We start from the raw sequence: 8,375 nt of genomic DNA on the forward strand, positions 1-8,375 counted from the left end.
GGAAGTGGTTTTTAATGCCCCTTATTCTCAGTTTCACTGGAATCCACTAGTCATGTCACACAATACCAGTACATGGTTCCAGAGCTCACATCATATTTGTTCTGGACATAGTAGTTATTCTTATAGCAAGAGTGTCCTGGACAAACTCATCCTTCTGGAAGGCTATTCTGCCCACTCCCATCTACAGGTTTCTAGGCTTGGTCATCCTCACACTCATACTTAGGTTAGATGGACTCTTGAACATTACTAGCTAAATTAGCAGGAGATCTAGCTTCCTTCAGCATCTTTATCCCCAAGAATTATAAAATGAGTGGAATGTTCCCAGGCATGAACTTTTCTATTTGTAGGTAGCATAGGAACTCAGGTCTTCCTTGGACTACCAGTCATGGGCTGAACAAACTCCAGAGCTGGCTGCTAATGGAGAACAGCTTTGAAGGTGGCAGAAAAAGAGAGAGGGTTTTGATTGTTAACCCAGAGATCCAAGTGCCAGTCACACACAGGCATTTCTTCTATTAGCTATGCAATTGATCATAAATTTGCTGGGGATAGAATGGAGTCTCTAAGTAAGGCTGTTGATACCAGTTGGGGTCAGCTGGATGTCACTACTACTATGTGGAAGATCTGGCAGCCCCTCTGGGGTTTTCAACCAGACCTTCACCTCCACTGGACTATTATCTTATTCCTTTATTCACCGCTACTAAGCCAGAGGCCTTTGTGGTATGTCCCCTCCAAGACAGAGTCTGAGATCAGACTTTATGATATAAACCTATCTCCAGATAGTTGAGTTGAGAAGCGCTATGAGGGAAAATGTGTACTTGACATAGAATCACAATCACCTTGGATCCTTTCTCTTTGTTGATCAGGTGAATGCACTGTTCATAATTCCTTCTATCCACATTGTGAATTCCCTTCAGGGTTTTCTCAAATTCAAACTCAGTCAGCCCTCTTACCCTCAACCTTTGTATCAGACAGTTCACAAACACTCTGGAGTCAGAAGGAAGGGTTTAGGTCTTCAGGAAGTCTTTGCTCATTCTTACTCTATGAATCCATGGTGGTCATGGGCAGAGACAAAGTCAATCCAGGTCTCAGTGTGGATGGCTATACCTGAAGGCACATGATGCCAGTTTCTCAGGCACCCGAGTCTAGGCCAGCACTTACCTAGCAAACTATGTTGTCATATATGAAGTAATAATTCATTTGAAAATAGAACATGGATCACACAGAATAGTCTCTTTTATATCCCCATGTTTTTACCTAGCACAATGGACACTCTTTATGACAATACATATGTTTCTTGGCATATATGTGTGTGTGTATGTGTGCACATATGTGTGTGCATTGTTCCCTTTTATTATGAGGTAATTATTCACAGCTCTGCCCACACTTATGAGGTGATTATCCTGCACATCTTTGCACACAACAATGATTAATTTTTTGGAATAATTTCTTAGAAGTGGTATTTTCTGATTGAAATGGTCACACCTCCACCAGCAGCATCTGGGGTGTTCTGAAAGGCTGCACGGGCCACCTATCGTGACTGAGGGTATGGTCTTCTGGGTTTGCCTTTCAATGGTCTCTAATGACAGGTGACCAAGGCCTGGAACTGTTCAAACAGGTTCTTGAGTGTTGAGCGAGACAGGGCAGCAAACTGCTTGTACCACTGTGTAGTTTTCAAATTTGCTTTTCAGCAAGACGTAATGCCAGCTGTGTCTCAGTAATTAGCAGGAAGGGCTTTCCTCAGAGTTTTGTGTATTTGTAGGTCAAAGGAAGAGCTTTCATGTGTTTTCAAAAGAATAGATAATAGTTAGTTGAGTGAGGGTAGGGACATGTTGACATTCAAAGGGCCTCCTGTTCTGAAGTAATGACCAGGGGGAGGGTAAAGTACTTACTAGCTGGGGGGTATTCCCCCACCACTGCAGCAGTGTAAGCAGCCAAGTGCCCACAGTAGTGATATTTGTCGTGTTGGCCTTTAGTTTGCCACAGAGGATCCTCTTCTTAACCTTTGTAAGGCATCCAATGCCACTTTGGCTGACACTTGTGAAATACGTCTTCTTCCCTGAGGCACACAGACTGTAAGGAACCGTCTGTGTGTGCCTTCAATGGGCATGAGATGTGGAGAAGCCATTGCTCCTCTCCTCAGGTTGCTCTTTCTGTCAGAGCCTGTGCTTGATCGTGTCCCAGGAAACACAAGAGGAAATGGGACAGTTCCACAGCCACAGGGCCTACAGGGCTGGGTTCTGTCCCTAGCAATTTCAGACTGCATTCATAGAACAGAAACAGGGGCAGATTGGAGTGCTGGCACTTAGTCCTCCGCACTCTTCTCCGAGTTCTTCCTGCTAGAGATGCCTGCTGAGATTCAGGGCTGAAAAGGCAGAGGTGGCAACAAAATTCTATCTGAAAAATACGTTTTTTTGTTTTGTTTAAGCAGCTATTATTCTGATTTTACTGTCTCTTCCAGACATACCTAATGGATTCATTGAACAAAGGACTTCCGGCGCTGGACGGTGCTGATGGAGAGGTGGCATGGATTTGAGCTGGTTAGAGTTTATAGCCATCTCCTAGGTACCATAGTGAGAACGGGGCAGATCAGAGGTAGACAGAGTCTCACAGCTCAGGGGATAGATGCGGCAGTGAGTAGCTTTGTCTTGGTTAGCTTAGCTAAAATGGAAACAGATTTCCAACAATTCTTGTCCCTTGTTGGGTTTTAAGAACTGGCCTTAAAATATATTTCTATAAGCGGGGAGTGATGGTGCATGCCTTTAATCTCAGCATTCAGTCTACATACTGAGTTCTAGGACAGTTCAGGCCGTGTGGTGAAACATTGTCTTAAAGCAGTGTACACAGACACCCACACCCACACCCACGCACACGCACACGCACACGCACACACACCATTTGGAAGGAGGGAAGGAGGGCATGAATGTTTATATGGAAAGTTGGTGTAGGGTCAGGTACTATTGCCCACATTCACAGTCGGGGATGTGCTGGCTCACCTTCTTGGCATAAGGGAGCAGCTAGGGCTCAGAAGCCTCTTCAGTTTCTCCAACTCCTAAGCTAGATGAGGGTTTAGACTGCGGAGATAGGGTATTGGCTTCTGTTGCAGGTCACCCACACTGTGGAAAATGAAGGCTTGATGGAAGCAGCAGACTGAGGCTCATTCTGGTCTGTCCTCTCGAGTTCCCACATGAAATTAAGCCTGTCCTCCGTCTCCACTTCCTGCCCATCTTTCCTTCCTAACTGCCCACCCTACTGACTTCAAGCCAACACCATGCGAAGAAGCAACAGCTGGACGTAAACCAGTCACCCACCTCCCACAGCGACACAAGGTCAGTCTCTGCTCTGAGACTCTTGTCATTCAGAAGCTCTTCTTTTCTGATTGATCTCTGTCAGATATTGGTTATGGAGTTGCTAAGGGCAAAGTTGTAGCTTTCTTGTTTACAACATTATCTCCAAAACCCAGAACCATACCTGGGAGTTAGAAAATGCTAAATAGGTGTTTTTGAATAGAAGTTTTCAAAGGGGAGAGTTAACAAGACTTGGTGATTGTTTTGATGTAGAAGAGGGGGGTGAACTTTTGACCTGGAATTTTTTTTTTTTTTAAACACCAGGGTAAAAACAGTGCTTATATCTAGATAGGGAATCTAGGGAAGAAATCATTTTGGGTTGGACGTTGCAAAAAAGGCTCTGCTAAGCTGATAGTGAGTGGAGAGACCATGAGGCAGCTTTTGAACATTTAGGTTGGTGTTCTTAGGGATTTTTCCCCATCTGTATATTTCACGGTGTGTATGCATATTTGCATGTGTGTAGGTGCACGTGTGTGTTTACGTGGAGTGCATTGCAGTCATGAAGTTGGTACTGGGGGTCTTCCTTGAGCACTTTCTACTTTCTTTATTGAGGCAGGGCACCTTGCTGAACGTAAGGCTCACCAATGTCTGCAGTCTGGCCAGCCAGATTGCCCTGAGCTCCCCCTGCTCTGCCCCTGCTCTGTCTTACAGGAGACTACCATGCCTGCCTGGCTCTTATGTGGTTTTTGGGGATCAGAAGGGCACACATTTTATCCCCTGAGCTATCTCCTGAGCCCATCAGGAGTTCTTAAATGTCAAAGGATGGAGTCCAAGTCAGATAACTTTGCAGAAGAATATTGTTTCTATGGGAAGGCAATGGGTTATATTTTGAGTGTATTAGATTTGAGAGGACTATGAGATATTCTTAAACTCAATTCATACTTCAGAATAAAGGTCTGGGATGAAGTGTTGGCAATTATCTGCTTAAAAGCAACAGCTGAAGCAATAAACAGGATTATGATAATTTAAATGTGATTAAGGGAACAGACTGGAGCCTTAGGGACTGATACCATTTATGTCTGGTGGCAGAGGAGGAGCCTGAAAAGGACAATGACAAGCAGTGATCAGTGGTATGAGAGACAAGCTGTAAGAGTGTGGCTGAGAGAGGAAATGACTTCAAGAAAGTGATGTGACATATTAAACAAAGACTCACAGACATCCCTAACAAGGATGCCTGTGACACACTGGGGTGAGAAAGCAGAGTGATGCGAGTTGAGGAGAAGACAGGGATGGCAAAATGAGTGTTGGAGAATGAAAACTAGTGTGTCTTGATATGTTGCTGTGAGAAAAGACACAAGAAGGGAGGGGAAAGAAGAGTGTGAGCAGACAGAGGATGGCTGGAAAGGGACCGTGGGGAGAAACAGTTACGGAGAGATGCTCCGAATGGTGTTAAGTCTGAAGATGGACTGGAGAGTGAATGGCTGAGGTGAACAGTCCCTGGTTCAGCTAAGGAAGAAGTAAACAGCCTGTGAAGGCATTCCAGGTCTATCAGGTGGAAATAAACACAAAGATAAACCCAAAAGTCCATGGTAAAGGATGAAGAGGAGAGGTTGTCTTTCTCCAAAGATGAATGTCTTAAGGGCATCTGTCATCATTTATTCATGCACCATTCAATGGCAGATGCCTACACTAACAACCCAGAGGACTGGTGGAAGGGAGTAGGGGAGCCATTTACTGACCCAGCGGTCTTAGTTACTTGCCTCACTGTGTTAACCAAATTCCAGACAAGAAGCACCTTAAGGGAAGGATTTATTTTAGCTCACAGTTTCATGAGAGGCACAGTGGCTGGGGCTCTGGCTGTGGTGGTAGGAGCCATTTGTATAATTTATGGCATTTTCCAGAAGCATAGGCCAGCACGAAGTGGGTTGGCTGTAAACTTCAAGACCTGCTAGCGACCCACTTCCTAATTCCGAAGGTTCTAAAACCTCTCCAAACACCATCACTGCTAGTGTTTAAACACAGGAGCTTGTGGGGGATAGTTTACATTTAAACCATAGTTGTATGAGAGAGAAAATGTGTTCAGATGGATGAGCATATCCTCTGGATGAATCTGTATTTCCTCACTGTTTTTAGTCCTGATTGCATGTGAGAATTTTTTTTTTTTTTTTTAAGTACCTTGTCAGTCTTAGCCAGTCTGATTCTATCCAAGCCTCTGGGTAGCCCAGGGGCACTTGTTTGTCAAACTTCCTCAGAGGTCTCTAATACAAAGTCATGTTGGTGAACTGCAGATGAGCAAGGATCTGTTGGCATAAGCGGATTGTCCTGATGATGCTGTCATGGTGCCTGATACTATTTTGGTGAGTACTGATGCACCTGTATTTGTCATTAGGGACTTCAGGGGGCAGGATGCATAGGAGAGCTGCAGGATCTGGAGTGTTCCAATTGTCTGCAGCTGAAGCTCTAGGCTGGAAGGCAGGGCCTATGAGGGAGCATCTTAACAATGTCTGCCTCTGGGTGCCTGTGGCTGGGTGCCTGCACAGGAGGGTGTTGCACAGGAGGGGAGGCAGCCTGGTGCGATTTCCCACTGGGTGGTCACAGAGCTTTCTGTGTCTGCGGTGTACTTTGAAGAACTGGACCTGTCTTGAGAGGACAGACAGGATAGAGGTTAAATTCAAGAAACCATGCCTGAATGAAGGAAGGAACTAGGAACTGGAAGCTGAAAAAGCTTTGAGTGACCCTGATAGCTGTCATGAAGTAGCCAAAAGACTGTCATGTAAAATAGCTTATGTTTTCTTTAAAGACCCACATCTACTAAACATTTGAAGTAGTAGGAAATATGTACTTTTAGAGATGATCAAAGGACTGGATGGAAAGATTCTTAAATTGTCTGATAAAATTATATTCACAATTTATGTAAGAGTATGATTATATGTAAGATTCACTAGTCTAAAATTCTAGAAAATTCTTTGATGTAAGTAGGGTAATTAAATGAAATAAAACTGAAAGGTTCCTTTCATATGTATTAGCTATTTTTTAGGCAAAATGAACTCTTAGATTTCTTTTTAAAAATCTAGTATTATATAGGTAAATATAGGTAGCAGTATTCAGGCTGATATTTTATAATTAAAAATTGAGGGCTTGCTTCTTTCAATGTGTGTGTTTATAGCTTAGCACATTAATAAAAATGTTTATGGGCCCTGACATTTTCAGAACAATCTATTAGGTAATACTCACTGTGGATTGAAGAAGTGGGTCAGTATTTTTACCAGAGGATGAATTTAAGCATAAAGAAATCTTTGAAAAAGGTCATAGCTTAAGTCATCAAATGAAGCCAAGAATAACCAGTTATCAAAAGTTTGCAGGAATGCATTTCTCAAAGCTACCTAACACAGAGCAAGGCATGGGAAACATGCCTGTGTGCCCAGCAGTAGGGATGTAGAGGTAGGGGGAGTCTCAGTTCAAGATTACTCTCAGCTACATAGTGAGTTCAAGGATATCTTGGGATATACAGGAGGTCCTGTTTGGATAAACAAAAAACCCCCAACCAACCAAACAAACAAAATAAAATACATAGAGGTGACTATAAAAGGTCATGAAAAGGATAATTACTGATAAGTACATGGAATTAAATAGGAAAACTCTGATAATCCCCTCTCCCAAGAGCTGTAAATGGTATGGGATAGTAACAGAGAGTTTGGTTGCCAATAATCCTGACCTTGAATTAGGAGAGAGTAGAGAAAAAGCAGTTTATGAAACATACAGGTGCTGAAGAATGTGTAACATATCTAGCTGGTGGGTGTTAAGAACGGCGATGATGAGGGTGGTGATTGTCTCTTCTGACCTTTCAAAGTAAGTAAAGAACAGCAAAAGGGGAACAGAGCTACAGGTCCCCTGGTGAGGATCTGGGTGTCACTAGCATACCCTGCTGCTGATTCAGAGTGGAGGAGGCAATGGACCCCTACTCTGTGAAAGTGACAACATGCTCTGAAGGTGCAGAGGATATTAGGTAGTGAGGAGTCTCCAGGAAGTGTGAGTGGCACACACCCCAGGACATCTGAAGCTTGAGAAATAGAAAATTTCTTCTTATGATAAAGAGTAGAAACAGCTGTGATATCAGTGGCCATTTAGGAAAAAGTTGATTTTTTTTAGTGTACTGATACTTATTTATTTTGTACTTAAGTATAAGCCTAATCTAAAATGAATTGTCTTTTTTTTTTTTTTTTTACGAATAGACTTACATCTTCTGTTTTATCAAGAAAACAAAATGTGTCCTGAATTATGAACTGAACATACCAGCATAGCAGTATCCTTGCCTGGGAAGACCCTGGGATACCAGACAAGGTGATCATGGTGATCCATGGAATCACATTTTATGAGTAAGAATCCATCAATCTGTAGAAGGTAGGACATCTCTAAGTTGCTGTTATAATCCGTGAGCTCATCCCTGAAGACTAGATAGTTATAATTTCCTCAGTTATGATAAAAGATAAGTTAGATATAAAAACCTTAGACTTACAAATATAAGATAAATAGGATATCTTCCTTAATATTATAACTGTAATTCTTGCTTAATAATTGTTTTGTTATATATAATTTTACTATGTAAAAGTTAAAACCTTCCTTTAAAATAAAAGAAAAGGGGAAGTGCTGTGGATATTGATCTGTATAAATAAAATGCTGATTGGCCAGTAGCCAGGCAGGAAGTATAGGTGGGACAAGGAGAGAGGAGAATTCTGGGAAGTGGAAAGCGAAGACAGAGATACAGCCAGCCGCTGCCATGACAAGATGTAAGGTACTGGTAAGCCATGAGCCACATGGCAAAGTATAGATTAATAGAAATGGGCTAAATATAAGAGTAAGATCTAGACAATGGTAGGCCTGAGCTAATGGCCAAGCAGTTTAAATAATATGAATGTCTGTGTGTTTATTTTATAAGTGGGTTGTTGGACTAATAGGGCTTGGCAGGGGCTGGAGAGAAGCTCTCCAACTACACATCCCCATGTGTAAAGCTTCTTCTGGCAACAGATTACCCTTCTGCTCACTTGCATTGTTGATGGATAAGTAAATGATTGCAAATCTCAATCTGGGACA

At 42.6% G+C, this 8,375-nt stretch overlaps 1 long non-coding RNA gene across 1 annotated transcript in view; it reads left to right on the plus strand.

Moving 5' to 3' along the window:
* The window catches only part of LOC118585133, a 41,894-nt gene extending 34,163 nt beyond the window's left edge, over positions 1–7,731 (plus strand). The window contains exons 2-5 of the long non-coding RNA XR_004945148.1: positions 2,459–2,537; positions 3,104–3,326; positions 5,573–5,641; positions 7,517–7,731. This is a non-coding gene — a long non-coding RNA (uncharacterized LOC118585133). The remainder of the gene's footprint in view (positions 1–2,458; positions 2,538–3,103; positions 3,327–5,572; positions 5,642–7,516) is intronic.
* The last annotated feature ends 644 nt before the right edge of the window (positions 7,732–8,375 follow it).

This window comes from Onychomys torridus, chromosome 6, assembly GCF_903995425.1.
Source record: "Onychomys torridus chromosome 6, mOncTor1.1, whole genome shotgun sequence".
Lineage (NCBI taxonomy): Eukaryota > Metazoa > Chordata > Mammalia > Rodentia > Cricetidae > Onychomys > Onychomys torridus.